At 42.0% G+C, this 22,468-nt stretch overlaps 1 protein-coding gene across 2 annotated transcripts in view; it reads left to right on the top strand.

Annotated features, from left to right (window-relative positions):
• The first annotated feature begins 13,340 nt into the window (after positions 1 to 13,340).
• Positions 13,341 to 22,468, top strand: part of YWHAB (tyrosine 3-monooxygenase/tryptophan 5-monooxygenase activation protein, beta) — a 21,833-nt gene continuing 12,705 nt past the window's right edge. Inside the window, exons 1-2 of one of the 2 annotated variants that reach the window (XM_012657923.1) lie at positions 13,341 to 13,532; positions 15,340 to 15,434. The gene's annotated coding sequence lies outside the window, so the exon portion shown is untranslated. The remainder of the gene's footprint in view (positions 13,533 to 15,339; positions 15,435 to 22,468) is intronic. The other variant, XM_012657922.1, reaches the window with a different exon arrangement.

The following is a 22,468-nucleotide window of genomic DNA, read 5'->3' as shown; positions in this document are numbered from 1 at the left end:
ACCATTCTGCTGCTTCCAAGAAAGGCAGGATGTATGTCTTGATGTTGGAGAATGTCTTAGTTTGTTTGTGTTGCCATAACAAAACACCTGAGACTCTGTAATTTATAAAGAATAGAAATTTATTTTTTCACAGTTCTGGAGACTGGGAAGTCCAAGATCAAGGTGCCAGCAGACGCAATGTCTGGTGAGGGCTGGTCTCTGCCTCCATGATGGCACCTTATCACTGTATCTTCATTTGGCAGAAGGGGGCAAAAAAGGGCCTAATGATGTGTCCTCACATGGCAGAAGAGATGGAAGGGCAAAAGGGGCCCAGCTAGTTCTCTCAAGCCCTTTTATAAGGGCACTAATCCCATTCATGAGGGCAGAGTCTTCGTAACTTAATCAACTTCTAAAGGCACACCTCTTAATATTATCACATTGGGTCTTAGGTTCCCACATATGAATTTGAGAGGCGGGGCACCTACATTCAAACCGTATCAGGAAGAGAAGTCCTTTGTGTTTCCTTTCTCCTTTTACTCTCTCCTTCCCTGATTCTTCCTAGTCTTTCATTTCAAGGAGGAGAAATTGTGCAATTCTGATCTGGACTGGTCGGATCCCACATTATAGATTTTTTTTTTTCTGGAATGATTTTAAAGAGAGCTAAAAGGTCTACAGCAGTGGTTTTCAGACGTTCAGATTTTCCAGATATATAATTTTGCCTTAAAAATGTTAGGCAAAGGCTTCTACGTTTAGTCATCACGGAGTAATAGAGACTAGATTTACCCTCCATTAAACAATTAGGAAAACAGGCAAAATTATACGGAACAACGGTTTTCATCTATTGGAAAACAGACAGTGAAGGACCACGACTCTTGAGAGAAAGGAAATAAATGAGATGAACCTGATGATTGCCCCTTATGGCATGAAAAGTTTTCAGAATGCAGCTCAGAGTAGGGAAACCCAAACAAAGCCCAGGGAGGCCCAGGTGGCTAGAATTTACAGGGAAGCCTGTTGGAGAGGCGTTGAGAATTCTCAACTTCAGAGATCTCCAAGGGGTCTCCTCCTGAGTCTTTGGCTGAGTACTGACCTGCACATATGTGAGAGAAAAGTACCCAAGTCCAGGGGAAAACTGAGGCTAAAGAATTTCTAGAGCTCATACAGGGTCATAAATACTTTGTGATTCCAACAATCAAACTGGAAACACTTCTTTTCTTTCTTTCTTTTTTTTTTTTTTGAGACAGAGTCTTGCTCTGTTGCCAGGGCTAGAGTGCCATAATATCAGCCTAGCTCACAGCAACCTCAAACTCCCCAGCTAAAGCGATCCTCCTGCCTCAGCCTCCTGAGTAGCTGGGACTACAGGCACACACCACAACGCCCAGATAATTTTTTTCTATTTTTAGCAGAGACAAGGTTTTACTCTTGCTCAGGCTGGTCTTGAACTCCTGAGCTCAAGCGATTCTCTGGCCTCAGCCTCCCAAAGTGCTGGAATTACAGGTGTTAGCCACCTTGCTCGGCCTGGAAACACTTCTTAACATACCAGGCATCAAGTGGAGTCCCCATAAGGGGACCCACCTAAGCAATGATGCTAAATTCGCCCTAGATTACCGGCTATTCTGAACTTGCCTTTAAAAAAAAACTTAAAGGCAAGATTAAAGTGAACCCAAATGATTCCAAGTAACTTAACTGTGTCTCAAAACCAAGTTCAACATTATTTAAAGAATACAACAAAATTCAGCATCCAACAACATAAAATTTACAATGTTCCATGCTATGAATTGGATTGTGCCCCTCCTAAAAGTCACATGTTGAAGTCCTAACCCTGAAGGCGATGGTAATTGGAGACAGGGTCTTTGGGAGGTAATTGGGTCATGAGTATAGAGCCCTCATGATGAGATTAGTGCTCTCATAAGAAGAGACATGAGCGAGATCTCTCTCTCTCTCTCTACCATGTGAAGATACAGCGAGAAGAAAGCCATCGACAAGACAGGAAGAGAGCCTTCATCAGAACCCAACCGTTTTGGCACCCTGATTTTGGACTTCCCAGTCTCTACAACTGTGAGAAATATTAATAAATGTCTGTTGTTTAAACTACACAGGTTATAGCATTTTGTTATAGCAACCCGATTTCAACATATGAATCTGGCAGGGAGGTTGCAAACATTCAGACCATCCATAGAACTACTGTTTATACTGAAGAAGAAAAAATGATTAACAGGTGGCATCAGATAGCGGGACTGGAGCTATGAAATGGGGGTGGGGAGATGACTCCATTTTCACAGTAGCTCTCCTGTGCTATTTAATGTTCATCATGTATATAAACTACTTTGATGAAAGTTTTTAACATTGTGTTTCAAATAATGTAGTCTTTGAGGTCACACACACAAGCTTTACCACATTGGGCAAGTTGCCATTGCTTAACTTCCCTGGGCTTCAGCTTCCTTTTCTAGAAAGTAGGGTGATCTCTCCACTCCCTGGCCTTTTATGAGGATTAAGTGGAATCGTGTATGGCGAGAGTTTGGCAGAGTGCCGGGCACACAGCACATGCTGGCAAGATGGACGAGACCCAAACTGACGTCAGGTCCAGATCCATCCTGTGCAGGAGAGATTCAGGCCCTGAGTCCTGACGGAGAAGCAGAGACCTCAGGTTCTCAGAGACTCTCCAACCTACCTGCTTGCAACTGTTGAGCATGTGTGGTCCAGTCTTACCCACTGATTCTTGCAGAATCAGTCTGCAAGAGCAGCCTATGACCAGCTCCTGACTTCCAGCCCAGGGCTCTGCTGGCCACGCCTGCCATCTCTGAATCATCAACTGCACTTGGCTGTGGACGTAGAGAAAAAAGAGCAATTGCAAAGAATTGAAACATTTCCTCCTGCGCAAGTCGTTTCTTTTTATGCTGGCAAGTCCAAGGTGTTCTGATAAAGGTCAAAAGTATTTATTTTCTTGAATACTCTGGAGGTGAGTCTGTGACACAGATGAGGGGAAGGGAGGCCGAGGAAAGGAGAAAGGGGAGGAAGAGTGTTGCCAATTTTGATAGCTGAAAGGCCTTCTTTCTATTACAGGAAATGTTTGGGGGGCATAGAAACAACATCTGGTTTTCTATCAAAAGCAGCAGAAATTATAATCAGGAAAATTAAGAAGTTGTTGAACAGACCAATGCTGTAGGTCAAGGCCACTCTCCATCTGGCCTGCCCACCTCCCCACCTCTTCCTTATGCCCAACTGAGCTTTGCCAGCCCACTGGGCCCCTGACCCACCCAACTCCCCTGTGCTTTTCCCTCTGACTGCACCACCTGATCCCAGTGTCTTGGTCTGCCTGAGGCCTCCTCTAGGGCTCCTCCACAAAGACCCTCCAGCTCTTCTTCCATGCACCCAAACCACATCTTTCTGTTTTTGCACTTATCAAGCTGCGTGGAAATTGCCCTACGCTCCGTCTCTCCCAGTGGACTGGAGATCATATAGTGGACTCTCGGGCTCAGGTCCGCATTCGGATAGAATCACGCTTTTTTGGGCCTGCACCATTTGGGCCCACGTGATATTTTTATATTGTTAGCATTCATCGCCAAAAACTAAAATCAAGAGATTTCACATAAAAGTCCAGATTTCTAAGGCCGGGTGCGGTGGCTCATGCTTGTAATCTTAGCACTCTGGGATGCCAAGATGGGAGGATTGCTTGAGCTCAGGAGTTCGAGACCAGCCTGAGCAAGAGCAAGACCCAGTCTCTACAAAAAATAGAAAAACAAGCCGGACGTTGAGGTGTGTGTCTGTAGTTCCAGTTCCTCGGGAAGCTGAAGCGGGAGGATCGCTTGAGCCCAGGAGTCTGAGGTTGCAGTGAACTGTGATGCTGCCCCTGCACTCTACCCAGGTCAACAGAGCAAGGCTCTGTCTCAAAAAAAAAAAGTCTGGATTTCTGTCTTCTCTCGACAAACTGGAAATTCAACATGGAACCACTTCTCAGCCCTCTTGGCAGCAGCCCTTTTTGCATAAAGCATGCCTTCTCCATTTCTCCTCAGTCCCCACCACGCCCTATTGTCTCCCTGACATTAGAGCCTCAGGTCAAGAGCCATTTATCATCACTCTTGCAGTGTTGTTTTTTATTACAATAGATTAAATAAGAACGTGAAATATTCCTTTTGCTCATGTTCCTTCCTCACACCTGGCTCACTTCTGTCATTTATGTGACCAGACTAGACCCTGTAGGTACCTGGGAACTCCTTGAGAACAGATCCAGTGCTATGTGTCATCTTTGTGGCTCCAACAGCCAGCATGGCGCCTGGCTCAGAGTCGGTCTCCTGTAATGAATGCAACTCTTTTTGTTTTTTTGAGACAGAGTCTCGCCTTATTGCCTGGGCTAGAGTGCTGTGGCATCAGCCCAACTCACAGCAACCTCAAACTCCTGGGCTCAAGCAATCCTCCTGCCTCAGCCTCCGGAGTAGCTGGGACTACAGGCACATGCCACCGCACCAGGTTAATTTTTTTTATTTTTAGTTGCCCGGCTAGTTTTTTTTTTTTCTATTTTTAGTAGAGACAGGGTCTCGAACTCCTGCCCTCAAGCAATCCTCCCACCTTGGACTCCCAGAGTGCTAGGATTACAGGCATGAGCCACCGTGCTCAGCTGAATGCAACTCTTGCTACTTGAAGAGAACCTCTTCATAAATTCTTTCATCTTCTTAATCATCCATTCAACCAATATTGTCTGAATTTATGTGTCCATTTTCCTTCTCAGTATTCTCTTTCTTTGGTGTTCTGGATCCTCTTGAAACCCCAAATAATCAAAACCCCTCCCTAAACTGCCATTTCAGGTACCTCTTACAAAACCTTGCTCTTAGCAGTTACATAAGACAGATCATAAAGAACCATTAATTGTCAGTGAAAGTATTAATATTAGTAATAAGTAGTTGTTGTTTATTGAGAACTTCCCATGTACCAGGAACTTTACATAGATTTCCTCATTTAAGCTTTACAACAACCCTGTGTGTCATTAGTCCTCATATTAGTCAGGGCTGTCAGTTGCAGGTTGCAAATAGGAAAAAACCCATAAACTCTCAAATGTCTTAAGCCAAAAAGTTCATAAAACTGAAAAATCAAATCTGGCATTCATTAAACTATTATGTGGATGATATAATTCTAAGAATCTGACATTCCTTTAATCCTATAAATAATATTTTGAGGATGGTACTAATAGTATTTCCATTTTGCAGATAGGGAAACTTGGGTACTGAGATTTCAACAATTTTACTGTGGTCATTCCCATAATAAGTCATTCTTTTTTGCTTCCCAGTACCTGAATCCCCTTCCTATGTTTAAGGAAATTGGACTTCATGTAACCCAGAGTTCAGTTCCCACAGAGGAGGCAGAAAATGCCATTTGATCACTTCCCCAGCCTCCCTTGCATCAAGGACATGAGTGTGTGACTTACTTAGGCTTTGCCAATTAGGTGCCTCTGCCATGGACTTGGATTTGCAAACTCATATGGAGAATGTTCTCTGGCAGGTGTGGTGGGAACAGCAAGATCCTGTGACAACAATGGCATTGAGGTTATGGGCAGTATTGGGTGTCCAGAGCTGGAGGGTCAGCAGTGTCTTCAGGCCAATTCTGGTTGTCAGTGGGAATGTAGACATCGTTCCTCACTGTTCATCCTCTGAGTTTGGTTCCTCAGTGATTCTATGATCTACCCCATATGCTTTCAACAAATTCCTTCACTGCCCTACTTCCGTCAGTCATTTTCTGTTGTTTACTAATTATAGTAGCAAAACTAGAATTTGAACCTAAATAGTCTGCCCCCTACAGTTTATACTTTTAATCAGTATGCTATGTTGTTTCTAGAAGTATCCTTCACCTGCAGGCACAGTTGGATCTAGGGCCTTAAATGATATTATTGGGTCACTCCATCTTTTTTTTTCAACTCTCCTCTCCTGTATGTTGCCTCTACTTTTAATCATACTTTCCTCTTATAAAGGCAAGATGGCCACCAGCAACTCTAGGCTTGCTTATATTCCCACCAGCTCAGAACCCAAGCAGAGAAAAAGAACTTCTCTCTCCCAACAATTTCAGGAAAAGTCTTGGACCTGATTCTTATTGGCTCAGGTTGAGTTATTGACATATCTCTAAACCAATCACTGTGGGAAGGGTGGGCAGTGAAATAAACTGATTGGCCAAGCTGATGCCACGGGTTCACCACCATACCCAGGGTTCTCTCCCAAATCAAATAGATTGAGGTGGGAGTGGCGTGGGGTGATTCCCCAAAGAGAAATCAGGGGAAAGGATGCTGGGCAGACAAAAATAAAAACTACCTACTACATCTCTGCTTTTAAAGAGGAAGAAGCCGAGGCTCAGAGAGCTTAAGTAATTTGTTTAGAGTCACACAGCCAGGGGGAGGAGTTACAATTTGATTGGCTCAGATTTTGTTATTGCTTTTCCCATATGGCTTGCAATAGTGTTCTTCATTTTTTTCCCCCACTTTCCTGATTTAAATGCTCACCATAAAAAAATTTAAATATATAAAATTATATGGAAGAAAATAAAATTCTTTGAAAACTTATCACCGTATGATGACTACTGCTAACATCTTGGTGGGCATCTTTCATGCATGTCTTTACATACATGGGCAACAGAAGTAACCTTTTGCATAAATCAGAACAAATAATAAACATTCTTTTATTCATGGGCGCCCTTTTTAACGTGATTTTTTTTTCTTACCTATCCCTTTCCCATCCTCCATTAACCTCCCTTACTTACTCCACACCTTCTGGCTCAAGATAACTCACGTTAACAACCGATGTGTATCTTTGCAGACTTTTCTCCAAACCAATATAATCATACACACACACCTACGTTGAAATCCTGCTCTTAATTCCTATAAGAGTCATTTTAACATGGTTGCATTTTGGGCACCAAACAGTGGTTGTTAAGAGAGAGAAATTTCACCCATGGGGGGAGCCCTTCTTGACACCCCTAAAATTTCACTGCTGAGGTGACCTTCAGGTTAGCTCATCCCCTCTCAGTTCTGGAGTGGGTGTGAGAAGGTGTGCACACCCTCTGTCCTCGCCATAGAAAGAGACCTCCCCTGGTTTCCAGGTATGCTTGCCCACCTGTCCACAAAACTCAACGACCTGCAAAATTACTTCTATCTAGAATTCTGGAATCCAGACCGGCTGACCTTTCTTCCCCAAAAGCCCTTCAACATCTTCTCTCTGTTCCCTTTATGGGTTTTTTTTTTTTTTCTTTTGCCTGCTCAGCAATTTTAAGCAGTCCAGGGACCAAATGCTCTGCCCTCAGATCAATAGCCCTGCAGATGGTCTCTGGGATGCACCTCGGCTGCTCCTGTAGAGGAATCGTTTGCTTCCTGACTCAGTTTCACTCAAATTATGCTGCTTCTGCTTCATTAAGTCAGTCTGCTTCCATAGTATGAGTTGGCACCAACCAAGAACCAGAAAGACATCACTGGCTAGAACTTGTCTTATTCATATCTTGAAAGTATAGCTTTCCAGCAGGGGCTTCAAATTTTATTTATTTCCTTTTTTTTTTTTTTTTTTGTTTCTTAGTCACCATCCTGTTTTAGAAGGGATTTGAAGCTGCTCTTTGGCTGGAAGAAGTGCTCAGTAAGCATTTGTTGGAAAAGGGATGAATAATTGGCATTTGGTAAATGGTTGGCGAAGGAGAATCAAATGAGATAATGCATGTGAACTGATATGCAGTCTGTGAATAGTGAAAATTGTTACTGACCGGGACAGGACTGCAGCTTTATCCGTGGGCGCCATCTCCCGGAAATACGTTAGCACAATGGGTCTATTTCTGTTTCAGTGGGGCATGAGGGCACTGGCTTCTCTGGAAATACAGGCAAGGAGCTGAAGAAAAAGGGGAGAATAAATTTCTGCAAAATCTCTCCATCTCCTCTGCCCTAGATCTCCCAGTTACTCTACCAAGATTACTATTTTTAACATAATACTACTACTAACATTTTAGCACTTGTTTTGAGCACCTGCAGCTAGATACTGTGCTATGTGCTACACATGCAATATTTCTCTCCTCATGTTCACACTGTGAGAAGCAGATACCGTAAGTCCTCACTTAATGTCATCCCCAGTTTCTTGGAAACTGTAACTTTAAGTGAAATGGTGTATAACGAAACCAATTTTTTTCTCATCAACATTATACCCAAATGACATTATTTGAGGATCTGCTGTAGGTCGTTTTGCTTAAACAGTGGCCGTGCCTGCCACCCAGCTGCAATAACCAATGAATTTTGGTCATTCATGCTGAAATAATATATGAATTATTTTATGTGTTCCAAACCATTAACAAAGAAGTAAAATGCAATGTTCCACTGGCTGGGCAAGTGGTTGGTGATGAATTCCTTGGCATCCTCAAATAAGAAATGGAAGAACTGAGAGCAGTTCCGTCCAGCGGCAGGTCAACTTCTAAATATATACAAATACAGCAGTGAAATGAGAATTCAGAAATGGACCTATGGGAATGTATTTGTATGTGTTTATATTGCTCAGAGTTCTTCAGAAAAAAAGAACCAAAAAGATATATAGATATATAAGAGGAGATTTATTATAGGAATTGGCTCATGCAATTATGGAGGCCAAGAAGTCCCATAATTTGACATCTGCCAGGAAAGCTGGTGGTGTCAGTCTGCATCTGAAGGCCTGAGAATCAGTGGAGCCAATAGTGTAACTCCCATTTTTAATTTGCATTGGCCTAATTATTAGTGAAGTTAAGCATTTTTTTCGTATATTTATTGGAAATTTGTATTCCTCTTCCATCTGTATGTATTTTTGTTCCCTTTTCTTTTTTTTTTTTTTAAAAGGGTTGTCTTCTTCTTAACAATCTGGATAGAACCTTTTTTGTAAATCTTATCTCACAATGTGTCACTTGTCTTTTACCTTTGCTTTGTCATAAAGAGGTTTAAAAATGTTGGCATAATAATTAAAACAATCTTTTCCTTTATGGTTTTTGTACTGTGTCTTAAGGAGAGCCTTGCCTACTCTCAGGTGATCGATATATTCTTCTATATTTTTTCTAATACTTTTAATCTTATAATTATTAATAAAATTGTTTTCCCAAATGGATAGCCAGTTGTCACAGCAGCATTTACTAAATAGTCTATTATTTCCCTATTATTTGAAATAACATTTTAATACGTAATTGTAATGGTTAATTTTAGGCGTCCACTTGATTGGGCTAAGGAATGCCCAGATCACTTGTAAAGCATTTTTTCTGGGTGTGTCTGTTTTTTTTTTTTTTTTTTTTTTTTTTCTGGAGATAGGGTCTCACTCTGTTGTCGGGGCTAGAGTGCAGTGGTGTCTTCAAACACCTGGGCTCAAGTGATCCTCCTCCGTCAGCCTCCCAAGTAGCTGGAACTACAGGCGTGTATCAGAGTGCCCAGCTAAAAACCCTCATTCTCTTTTTGAGCTGAAACTTCCAAAATTCCTCAACAGGAACTCTCTTTCATTGCTGGTAGGAATGCAAAATGGTACATGCCCTTTGGAAAACAGTCTGGTAGTTTCTTAACAAAGCTAAGCATAGTATTAACATGTGATCTAACAGTCACGCTCCTAAGTATTTACTCGAATGAGTTGAAAACTTATGTCCCCATGAAAACCTGTACACAGATGTTTATAGCAGTTTTATTCATAATTGTCAAAAACTGGATCGAGATGTTTCCTTCAATAGGTCTATTGGTTTCCTAGGGCTGCCATAACAAAATGCCACAAACTTGGTGGCTTAAAAATCACAGAAATTTATTCTCTCACAATTCTGGAGGCTAGAAGTCTGAAAGCAATGTGTCAGCAGGGCCTGCTTCCTCTGAGACTCTGGGTAGAATCCTTCTTGCCTCTTCCTAGCTTCTGGTGGTGGCTGTTGATCCTTGGTGTTCCTTATGTTGCAGCTGCGTCACTTCAATCTCTGCCTCTGTCATCACATGGTATTCTCCGTGTGTCTGTCCTCACATGACATTTTCTTTCTTCTCAAGGACGTCGTGTTGGAGTAGGGCCCACTCTAATGACCTCATTTTAACTTGATTACATCTGAAAAGACCCTTTTCCAAATAAGGTCACACTCACAGATACCAAGTGGTAGGACTTCAACATATCTTTTTGGAGGACACAAGTCAATCCTTTAGAACAAGTGAATGGATAACAAATTGTGGTACATTCACATCATGGAATATTATAATATTAAGTGATAAAATAAGTGAGCTATCAAGCCATCAAAAGACATGAAGGAAACTTAAATCATATAGTTCAGTGAAAGAATCCAGTCAGAAAAGACTACGTATTATATTATCCAACTAAATGACACTCTGGGAAGGGCAAAACTATATAGAGTGTAAACAGTCAGTGGTTGCCAAAGGTTAGGGGTTAGGGGAGGGAGGGAGGGATGAAGAGTTGAAGCACAGGGGATTTTTAGGGCAGTGAAACTCTTCTTTATGATACTTTAATGGTAGATACGTGACATTAGGCATTTGTCAAAACCCAGAACTATACAACACAAAGAATGAACCCTAATGTAAACTATGTACTTTAGTTAATAATAATGTATTAATATTGGCTCATCAATTGTAACAAATGTACCACCCTAATACGTGGTCTTGCCTTCTTTAGGGTCTTGCTCTGTCGCGTGGGCTAGAGTACAGTGGCATGATCATAGCTCATTGTAACCTCGAACTCCGAGGCCCAAGAGATCCTCCTGCCTCAGCCTCCCAAATAGCTAGGTCTACAGGTGCACACCACCACACCTAATTTTTTTTTTTTTTTTTAGAGATGGAGTCTTGCTATACTCCCTAGGGTTATCTTGAACTCTTGGCCTCAAGTGATTCTCCTTCCTTGGCTTCTCAAAGTGCCAGGATTATGGGTGTGAGGCACCACGCCTGCCCAAGATATTAGTAATAGGAGAAACTGTGTATGGGAGGGAGAAGGGAACATGGAAACTCTCTGTATTATCTGGTCAATTTTTCTGTAAACCCAAAACTGTTCTAAAAAAATAAAGTCTATTAATTAAAAAAAAAATTCATTGCAGAATCTAAGGCTCAAGTAATCTCTTTCAGGAAGTTTTTTCTGCTCTCACCACACTCCCGGGAAGGGTTAGGTGCCCTTCTCCAAGCTCCCAGAATACCTTGCACATATGTATATTTCTACAGTTGCATCTACCACATTGTATTTTAATGTCTTTGTGTCTCTGTCAGTTAACAGCTGTGGTTTGCTGACCCCTGGCGTAGAATGCAGAGATGGTGAAAGAAGCTAATATGTGCAACCCTTTAGTAGGCAACTGAGGGATGCCTGACAAATGGCACTTCTGTTCGTTCCCTCAATGCACTGATGATGTCATTTGTGGTGTAATCATTATGAGCCCTCTGACTCACCTGGCTATTTTCTGGATGAGGGTATAAGACACAGTCATGTCACATTAAAGCTTATTTCAACCCGAGTAGTATCTGGATTACTGGTCTTTTGTCCTCATGGGGAAGTTTTTGCACTAGGAAACTTCTGTAGGATTCAAATCCAGTGGTTTGGATTCAAATCCATGCTGTTTACATTACACAATCTCAATCCAGTTCAACTCAAAAGGTGGTATAGCACAGGGGTCACTGGCACAAATACCCATATGACAGATAACATAAATGAGAAAAGCAGACTCTGGTTGGGAGGGGACCCTGACACTTTGGCAAATCCATGCCCAATCTATAGTAGGCAGCCGCCTCTTGGCTTTAGCCAATTGTAGCCATACAGAAATGTGGACACAGTGTTGCTAGTGAAGGCAGAGATGCAGATTCCTGTTCACATAGAAATCTCTCAGTTTAAAAAAAAATGTTGGCAACTAAGTCAAACTGTTTAGAAATACTGGAGATGGCATTCGGGGAGGATAAGAAGTCATCTAGGCCGGGCGTGGTGGCTCACACCTGTAATCCTAGCACTCTGGGAGGCTGAGGCGGGCGGATTGTTTGAGCTCAGGAGTTTGAGACCAGCCTGAGCAAGAACGAGACCCCGTTTCTACTAAAATTAGAAAGAAATTAATTGGACAACTAAAAGTATATAGAAAAAATTAGCCAGGCATGGTGGCGCATGCCTGTAGGCCCAGCTACTCAGGAGGCTGAGGCAGAAGGATCGCTTGAGCCCACGAGTTTGAGGTTGCTGTGAGCTAGGCTAACGCCACGGCACTCTAGCCCAGGCAAAAAGAGTGAGAAGTCATCTAATTGAACTGGGGTATTATGATGGGGGAGAAAAAGCAAATAATAGCTGAAGGATAAAGGCACCTTCTGCAGAATCTTGATTGTCACACTCAAGGATATAGTTCTCTAGGTCTGAGTGATCACCAAAGGATTTAAGCAAGAATAGGACCAGATTAAAATGGTATTTTTAAAAGATCACTTGGCAGTTGACGGAGGCAGGGTTGAGAACAGAGTGGTGAATTAGAAGCCTATCATTAAGCTAAGTAAGGGTAAAGGAGAGATGACAAAGGCCTATTTACTTTGTTCCTTCTCCTACAGGACTGTAAACTCCAAGACAGCAGAGTCTGGTCTGTCTTGTTCACTGCAGTCTCCAGCACTAAGCAGAAAGCCTGCTCAACATTTGTTGAAAGAATAAATGAAAGGGAGGGAGTGAAAGTGAGAAGCATTGAAGGACTGGGTTTGAGTTAACTACCTCGAGAGGAGTAGAGTGTTGGTAGTGGTGAGAGCAGTCACTGGGCGCAGGGAGCCGTGGAGGCCTGTTTCCCTCCCTGAAGGTTCCTCCATGAGCCTTGGGGAGGGAGTATCTCAATGAAGAAATCATGTACACTGTAATTTTTAAAAGACTTTTGCGCGTTCCATTCCTGATACTTCATGTAGCCTCTTTAGTCTACGAAAGGAGAAAACAGTAAGTACCTTGAAGGATTCCAAAAAAGATTAAAGGACAATTTGGGATGAGCAATCTCTGTTCTTCCCTAGGTCCAGTATTCCCAAAGCACACAGCGAAAGGGGAATGACCTCGGCCTCGGACCCAGTGAGGATTACTTCCGGGGTGGGGTGGTAAGCGACGACCCTCGGAATCCAGCCGAAACACACTGGGCCATCCCCAAACTAAGCCTCACTCCTGGTTCTCCCTGTTCCCGCACACCCCATTTCTTGACCACCATCTCCAGCCCCGCCCTCTCACTTCCCACCTCCTCTTCCCGCTGCCCCTCCCAATTTCCTTCCCTTCGCCCGCCCCTTCCTGGCTCCCTCCCCCGGCCGGGCCACCCGCGTCTGCCGCCTCACAGCCCTCGGATCTTCCTCCTCCCTTCCGTAAGCGCCCCTCTCAGGCGACTGGGGCAGCCCCGTGCCTCGCTTACCCAATGAGGAGACGGCGCAGGGCGGGGCGAGGCTGGGACCGGAGCGGAAGTGGTGGCCGTAGCGGAAGTGGAGCTGCCGCCACCGCCGCCGCCGATCCCGGAGCAGGGGTAGCTGCCGCCGCCACCGCCACTGCAGTCACTGCAGCCGCCGTCACTGCCTGAGGAGCGGGCTTGGGAAGGAAGCGGTCACTGCGCTCGGAGCTTTGCTCGGAAGCGTCTTTGCTCCCTGCAACCCTCCCACGGTGAGTGCGGCGCGGGGCCCACCTGGGGCCCCTGGGGGCCCAAGCTCGAAACCCCTCTCTGGCCGCTGCGACTACGGCGGCCCAGCGTGCAGGTCCCGGGGGCTAGCGGCGCGCTGCCTCCTCAGCCCAGCGCGGAAGCCTGCGGCGCGGGCCTGGCCTAGCCGCGGCCCCTCCCTGTTTCCGGGGCCGGGCCCTTCGCCTCTTGGAGAGGCCCGGGCCTCCCTCGCCGCCTGCGGCCCTGCCTGGCGGGCGGGGTGCGCCTCCGTACTGCGCTTGAAAGGACGGTGGGGCCTTGGACCCCGGATCCTCTCCCTCACTACCTAGTTATGATCCTCATGCAACCCTTCCCTGCGCCTTGCTCGGCTAGAACCCTCCCTTTTAGCTCTGTCACCCGTGCTTCGTGCTTTCCGGTTTCCAAAAATTAAAATTTAGCCAAATGGGGGTGAGTTCTCGAGTCCCAGTGCCCCTGCTTGACTCCCCCTAAGTGAATAAGGATTTAACCTTGGGAGACAACGGGGGGAAACCCCCTCCCACTTTGCAGTAAAGCCATTTCATCATCCTTCGCTGGTTATGGAACCTGGCAGGACCCAAGATTCCCTAGGAAGAACAGGATTGGGGTTTGAATCAATAAAATGAATGTGTTGGAACCGGTTATTGAGTCAGGCCGGATACCCGGGAAAAAAAATATCAGAGGCTGAGAATCGGAGTATTTTCTCTCGATATTTAGCGTCATTTAATGCCAGAATCTTTTGTGTCCTTGTCCCAAATTCCCCCATACTGTGTGTTAGCACGTTTTTCGGTCTGAAATTTGCCTGGGGGCCACCTTGGTGGTGGGGAAGGTGTGGTAGTGATTTGGATTCATTTTCTTTAGAAGATGAGTATATCTTTGTCTTTTGCAAATGGAGAGCTCAAACGTAGTGGGGTTTTCAAAGGTGGCAGCGTTGGTAAAACAATTTGCCAACCTTTCTGCAAAAATGAGTGGTTTTTGTCATCGCCTTCACTATATTTCTCTTTGGTAAGGTTGGATAGCATCAGGCTCTGATTTTACTTGCCTTGTGTGGGAGATGGGATTTGGCAAGGTGATGTTATGAACATATAAAATCAGCCTGCCACAGAAGCCAAAACCGAAAGGTGAAGCACTTACAAGAACGTGAAAATTGTCTGCATTTTCACTCTGTCTCAATTGTTTTTATGAAACCATACACATATGCAGTTTATAGAACTGGACACTGGCTTTTTGCATTTTCATGTTGGGAATGTATAAGTATTACTTTGTTCTTAGTGAATTTCTTCTCGACTGCTTCCAGTGCACCCCATTTCTTACTTAGGGATATCTCAGTTGTCTGAGCCTTTATTTTTCTTGGATGCACCATCCTTAGCAGCACACAGTGTGGTGAGTGTAAAACCTGTCAATTTTACTGGACCTAAGTTAGAAATTTAAGTGTGTCCTTCAGAATGGAAGGTTAATAATCCAGTAGCAACTGCTAAATTATTTTCCTAGCCTCTCCCTTCAGTGAGATAAGAAACCATTCACCCGTCTCGTAGATGAAGTCTTTATGAGAAATGAGGTGATTTGGTCTAGACCGTAGACCTAGTTCTCAGATTGAATATCTTCATTCATCAGTAGCAAATATTTATGGACTGTCAGCTCCTGGAATATGACTCCTACCCTATAATCTTCTGTACATTTCCCATCATGCAGTGCTTGTATTACATTGAAGCCATTTTAGAATTGGAACTCTATAGATCAGGGAGGCAGCCTCTATAAAACCAGGCTGAGCAAATTCCCATGATGCTGGTTCTCTAGGCAGAGTCTCCAGAGAATTGGGCCACTACAAAAAGTGCATTTTGCCCATTTGGCTGTGGATACAGAAGCAGGAAGAGCACCGGACTTGGAATCAGGTAAATTTGATTCAGACCCTACCTGCAGTATTTTCTGTGTAGTCTTCATGTTAATCAATCTCTGGCTCTTAGTTTCCTTATTGCTAGAGTTGTCATGAGGCCTTTTTACAAATTGTAAATTGTTAAATATAAGCTTTGGTTTTATTTTTTAATCAGAGTTGATTATTAATGGCTTTTTTCCTCCAGTTACATTCCGATGAGACCCAACTCTGCTTTGTACACATGTTGCTTTCAGAAAAATGATGTATTATTATAGAACTTTATTTTGCATATAGCAAATCCTGTCTTTTTGAGTCATTTTCTCATCTTTGCAGTGCAAATGATAATGTAGTCTTTGTATTGTGACAAACTCAATAATTAAAATAAGCATCTGTGATAGAGTCGATGTTTAATAGATGTTACTTGGCTATATGCATGGATATCTAGATTAGACATGTATGCTATATATAGTGCTGTATACTATGGACACATATATAGAATCCATCCACTTGTGATTTATTCACCAGCTGATGAGGTAATATCAGACAATTAGTTTGTTATAATAGTAGTTACTGCTTACAGCACATGCTGTATGCCAAGCTTTGTTCTAAGCCCTTTACACATATTAACTTGGTCTTCATAACAACCAGTGAGAGGTAAGACTGCTAGCCCCATTTTACAGATGTGGAAACTGAGGCTCAGAGATGAATAATTTCCCCAACATCTCTGTCTCTTATAATCTCCCCAATCTCTCTCTCTCTCACTCACACACACACACACACACACACACACACACACACATGCACACAACACACAAGGTAAGTGCCAGAAGCAGGAATCAAAGCCAGGTGGTCCGGTTCTAAGAAATTCGACTTGTGGTGGAACAATACAAGTATATTTTTATGTGAACACCATTTAGTCCTTAATTTTTCTTTACACGTGTCCTATTAAAGTAAATGTGTTTAAACAGGAATTTTCGCTATTTTTGAAGATAGACATAATGTAATTTAGCGGGGGGAATATATTCATTCTGGCCTGTAGGGATAGTATTGCTAGTATACATCAGGAAGCAAGCTTGTGAAAAATCCAGTTTTTCTAGTGCTTGCTTCATACCAGGGAGAAAGTTCATCAGTTAACTTGTGGCACACAATCCTAGGTTCTTCATCTAATAGAATTTGGTCACTAATTTTTGTCTATCATACTACTTTTTCTGTAGATTTTTAGATTTTCCATGATTTGTTGGGGAGGAGGAAATGAGGGACTGTATCTACGTAAGTAGAGAGAAAATTCTAAATTATGTCATCCTGTTATGTTACCTGCTCTTTCAGTGTCAACAAACTAAGCAGTTTCCTTTAAATGAGAATACCTTAGAGAATGGACTAAGATTTCCTTGTAAAGGGACTTTTAAGATCCTTGGATCCTACATTTTTCTAGGGAAAGATGACAAGTAGGGAGCAAGAAATTATGATTATAGAATGGCAACTTTTATGCTTTAGAACCATCTTGATCTCTACATGAATATGACCCTAGTAGTCATCTCTATGTCTTGGTGGAGAAACGAACAGTTGGAGCTGGATTCTGAGAGAATTTTTCTAAGGAGAATATGAAAGAAGGAAAAATATTCTCAGCCTTCTGTTTTGTGAAATGTGTGCTGAAAGCCAATCATACTACTGTTTTCTCTGCTGAAAGGTCTTCTAATAGAGGTATAGTTGTGTGTTTCTAACACTTGTAATGAGATAAAAATTATCAATGGCCTCATGAGAACAAGTCATTCCCAGCAGTTTAGATTAGTTGACTTTTTAAAAACTCTAGCCAGTTCTTTATTATGTAAGTTTTTCCTGTACTGGTTATTTTGCTGTTTTCCCATAAGAGACCCAACAAGAAAAGTTATTTCTGAATGGCCTTGACCAGAACAAAGAGATTGAAGGCTACAGTAAAATAGATATGAGCCCTGTCTATTGTTACTGTTTGCCCTCAGCTAAGAGCCTTACCTTAAGCCTTGTTTGACAGTTTGATGAGTTTTTGGCATATGTTTTTATGCTGTTTTTAACTCCTTGATTTTATTTTGATTTTTAAAGATAGATAAATTAGCTTAAATAGACCAGTTGTAAAATCTCACTGTAATAACCTGGTATGGTTCTTCAAAAAATTGACAATTCTGTCTTTTTTTTTTTTTTTTTTTGAGACAGAGTCTCACTGTGTTGCCTGGGCTAGAGTGCCATGGCGTCAGCCTAGCTCACAGCAACCTCAAACTCCTGGGCTCAAGCGATCCTTCTGCCTCAGCCTCCCGAGTAGCTGGGACTACAGGCATGCGCCACCATGCCCGGCTAATTTTTTCTATATATTTTTTAGTTGTCCAATTAATTTCTTTCTAATTTTTAGTAGAGACGGGGTCTCGCTCTTGCTCAGGCTGGTTTTGAACTCCTGAGCTCAAACAATCCGCCCGCCTCGGCCTCCCAGAGAGCTAGGATTACAGGCGTGAGCCACCGCGCCCGGCCGACAATTCTGTCTTTTCCTTAAGTAAGCATTGGGAATCATAATTGATCTTTAGGAGATAGTGCTGCATATAGGAAAGAGCATTAATTTTAAAATTAATGTTGGTTTAGATCCCAGATCTGTCACATATAGCTGTGTGACTCTGAGTGAGTTACTCTTTGCCTCTATAAAAGGGGACAATGTCACCTACTACATAGGGTACTTAGGATCAGATGAGTTGATATAAATCCCTAAGTGCTTTGCACATTTGGGCAGACCATAAATGGTGGATATTTTTGTCGTTTAGTAAACCAGTTAGGTGGTTTGGCTTTTTGTGTAGCTCACTGATTAGACTTTTGAGTGGAGGAGATGGACAGAAAGTATCCCAAAGGCTTGTTGAAACTCACTTTGAATCTATAAATATAATGATTGGTAGCTGCAAAAAGCAAAGTCAAAAAGCAAAGTGTCATTTCCTGGTTGGAGCTGAGATGGCTTTTTTCAAAAAGTGGTCTAAGACTATAAATACAATTTGTATTTTATAGATCAGATGTATCTACCTACTTCTTTCCACATAGGAAGTAACAGCTTGTTCACTTTTCGGAAATGCATCAGTTGATCAAGTAGTTGGATATTCAGTGGGGCATTGTGCTACACATTGGGTGTCCAAAGATAAGAGTTTGGACGCCCACCTTAAACTCACAATCCAGTGTGGGAGCCAACAAAGATTTACAGTAAACTGTGATGAGTACTGTTTTAGAAATAGGCATAGGTAAAATGACGTGTGCCTTTCTTTTAAAAGTCTTTAAAGAAAGAGGTCTAGATTTAAAAGAAATGAGGTACATAGTAAGTGTCCCTTCACTGGCTGACCATGTGTTAAGTTTGTGTGGAGTATAACTGTGGCTGGCATTTATTTGAGTGCTTACAGTGTGCAGAAACTGTACAAGATGTTTTGCATCATTAACAGATTTATTCCTTGCAAGAACCCTAGTAAGTAGGTTCGCCCATCTTATGGATAAGAAAACAGACTCACAGAGGCCAGGTGTCCTGTGGACTTTACAGATGACTATACCGAGGCACAGAGAAGAGTAATTTTCCCTGGTAAATTGGTACTGGGTGGCTTCATTATGTTGGGCCCAGAACTTTTGAAGCCTATTCACAAAGTCAACCGGTTGGTCTGTCTTTATGGATTAGAATTAACATATTGTCTTTTTAAATTGATCACTTAAGCCGAGAGATCGATTCATTGTTATAGCTGCTATTGATTCACATGTATGACCTTGGGTGTATCCCTTAACACCTTCATCATTTTAAGTTTAATCTTGGCTAATTCAACATAATTAGCAATGATACTCAACAACTGATGGGAAAGAGGGAAGGGATTTAGAAAGAGATGTAGTTTCCCGCCACAATTCAGTGTTCACTGGACATAGTGCTAGTGACTTTGTATTTCAGATATGCTGTGTTTTGTTTTCTAACAAAGAACCTGCAAATGTTTGAGTGGAATTAAATGTATTACAGGGCTCTACATATTGTGTGTAGAATGGCACACAGACATTTTTTAGCGTGGGCGTTTTTCAGTGAGTAGTTTTCTTTGAGAGCCAGGAGTACTTAACTTTTTCTGGATAACACCCACTAACCACCTGGTCCCACTGACTTTCTCAGTCCCTCCTGCAGTAGCTTGGCATCTGTTTTTCCTTCAGCAGAATGACTCCAGAACTGTAACTTCTACTTTACGGTGCTGTGGATGCTCTATCTGGCATGGTATGTGTATGAATGCAATTTAGAATTTGCAGTCAGTTCCTCACCCCATTGAAACTTTTGAGCCTAGATTTTAAGATGTTCCTGTCAGTTTCCTTTTTGGGCTTGATAATTCTCATTTCTTTATCTGCTTTGGCCTTTGATTTCTATTTCATCTAGAAAAACATACATGCACTTTATTCACACATCTGTTTTTCCTGTCACCACCTGGAGTTCCCTTTTTCTTTGCTATGCAGAGCTCTACCATCCTATAGAATGAGTCAGGACTTAGCTACTTTTAAACTAAACCTCTTCCCTCTAATTCTAGCTGCTTGCTTTTCCAAGAAACATTGTAACCCTGTCTTATGTTCCTACCATTAGAGTTTAAGCTATCTGAGTAGAGGGCCCATTCTGCTTGTATTTCTTTTGAATTCCTGTCAGTGGGTAATCCAAAGAGTTCTTGGAAATACTGGTAATTTTTTCATTTTGCATTTACTTCAACACACATTGGGTTATATGCCTTATTTTTTTGTAAAGAAGCTTAAGAGGAAGAATATTTTGCTTATAAGCCTTTATTCTGACTAGCACTAATAGCCATCTTACATTATTTTATTTGATAGCTATTATTAATGTCTCCTTTTAACATTGAGGAAACTGAAATTCAGAGAGGTTATAATATGGAAATATGGAAAAATCACTCAACTTCTCTTTAGAAGCTCAGATTTATTGTATGAAGGGCTTTACTAAAAACAGATCCCACCATGTTTTATAAAGAGCTTGAGTAATTTCTGATGTATGATAGGTAATGAAATGCTCATTTTAAATTTCTAACAAAGTATTAAACTCAAAGCTTATTATTTTAGAGTTGAGCATGTTCTTTTCTTTGAAAACAAAACATAGCTGAAAGTTAATGTCTCTAAAGGCCACAGCTCTCATTTTCAACTCTTTTCTGCCTTTGCAATGCCTTTTTTTTTTTTTAATGGATTAGCAATAGATAGTCCTTTTTTGGGGTCCTTATCCTTGGATGTCTGGTCTGGTCACTGGGAAATGACTTCTCAGTATTTTGACACTGACTGAAAAATGTTCCTTAGGCAAAGAATTGAGTTACTAGGGCTAGGTTGGTTTATAGATACTCTTGTTTGGCATTTATTTTCTGATTTAGGGTTTTGTTTATTTGAAGAAAATCCTATTATAATGTTATCCACCCAGAGATACACTGGAGAGATAACTATTGTTAATCATTTGATGTTAACCATTCTGTTCATGTTTATGTTCTTTGGGGGATATTTTACAAAAAATGAGCTACTGTTGTGCAGCTTCCTTCCCCCATCCCCCATAGTTCTTACATAAATCTTTCCAGGTCGTTAAATCCCTTCTTTTGATGGCCCTGTAATCTTGTATAATCAATCTTTTTTAACCATTCCCTGTTACTGGATATTTAGATTATTTCCAGGTTTTCACTAAGCAATTGCTGCTCTTATCAGCAAATGTTTCCCAGTCCTCTGACTTGCTGCATCCAGTGGCTTAGAACAGATTGACAGCTGTCATCATGGTGTGGGTGTGCTTGAGAACTCCTGTTTTCAAGCATGTCAGTGTCTTCCTGAAATATGCCCACCACAAGGAAAATCTGTTGGCTCACTGCAGGGTCAAACGCCCTGCAGCCTCTAATGAGTCTGTCTGCTCTGGTATCTTGCGTCTGCTGTGGTGGTACCATGCCTGATGACGAGACTGTGGTCTTTTAAGAGCTTTTTAGGAGGCAAATAAAGGCTCTCTTGCCATTATTTTTTGGGGTGGGACCATATTTCAAAGTCCCAGTAGAAAAGTAGGCCTTGATTTTAAGCCATCACTACTTGTCATCTCTAGAAAATTCAACTAGCAATTAATGAGTAAAAGTCAGTTACAGTTAACATGTATGTCCATTTTGAGGACAGTGAGAGGTGGTCTTATCTAGGAATGTTAACATTATAACATATTTGCTTCCTGTACAAGATTAATTAGACTTTTGCTGTTTCTTCTCATGGGCTTGCATATTAAAAAAAAATCCAGGCCCACATTTTATAGCTAAAACAGTGATGTGTAGGTACTGTGAGAGAAATAATAGTACTTCAAATTTATTTTTGTACTATGCATTTTTAAAGAAAGATTTCCACATTTACTATTCTTTAATTCCCTGCCCCTCATCTTCACAGCAACTCTTCTGGGATGCATACTGTTACCTTCATTTTATAGCTTGGAAGACTGAGATTTAACAAGCTCACATGGCTGTGTAGGGGCACATTGCACTCTGACATGTAGTCCTTTTGCCTTTCTGCGATACCACATATAAGTAGCCTATGTTCCTTGGGCTCTTCCAGTAACGATTTGTTGAAAAACTTAACAGATATTCATTTGAGCCTGTGTTTTGTGCTTAGCACAGTTTTAGGCATTAATGTGAAATAAATGTGAAGCTTTCTTTTGAGGGCATACATATGTGAGACTAAATGGTACAATGCTCATCATTTGTACCATAAAAAGACGTAAAGTAGCCCTAGACTGTGTAATAGGCTACAAGTGTAGTTGGAGTCCTAAGCAGGGTCGATCAGTGTGGGCTACAGCAGTCGGGGTTGAGGGGGAGCTTTCTAGCCCTAGGTGGATGGATAGGGTTTGCATAGGCAGGTAGTAAATAGGAGAGCATTCTAAATGAAGGGAACTACAAGAGCAGTTTCAGGCATAATTGAGCATGGCGTTTATAGGGCTGGTTATGTCCAGTCTAAGAGAAAGGTGCGTGTTGAAGAGCAGTGAATGAGAAAGCCTAACAGGTGAGGAGGAGACAAGTCATGAAGAATTTTTTTTTTTTTTTTTTT

This window comes from Propithecus coquereli, unplaced genomic scaffold (genome assembly GCF_000956105.1).
Source record: "Propithecus coquereli isolate 6110/MARCELLA unplaced genomic scaffold, Pcoq_1.0 Scaffold566, whole genome shotgun sequence".
NCBI classification, from domain to species: Eukaryota; Metazoa; Chordata; class Mammalia; order Primates; family Indriidae; genus Propithecus; species Propithecus coquereli.
The sequence above is the reverse complement of the archived record's forward strand: the minus strand, read 5'-3'. Positions and strand labels throughout refer to the sequence as shown.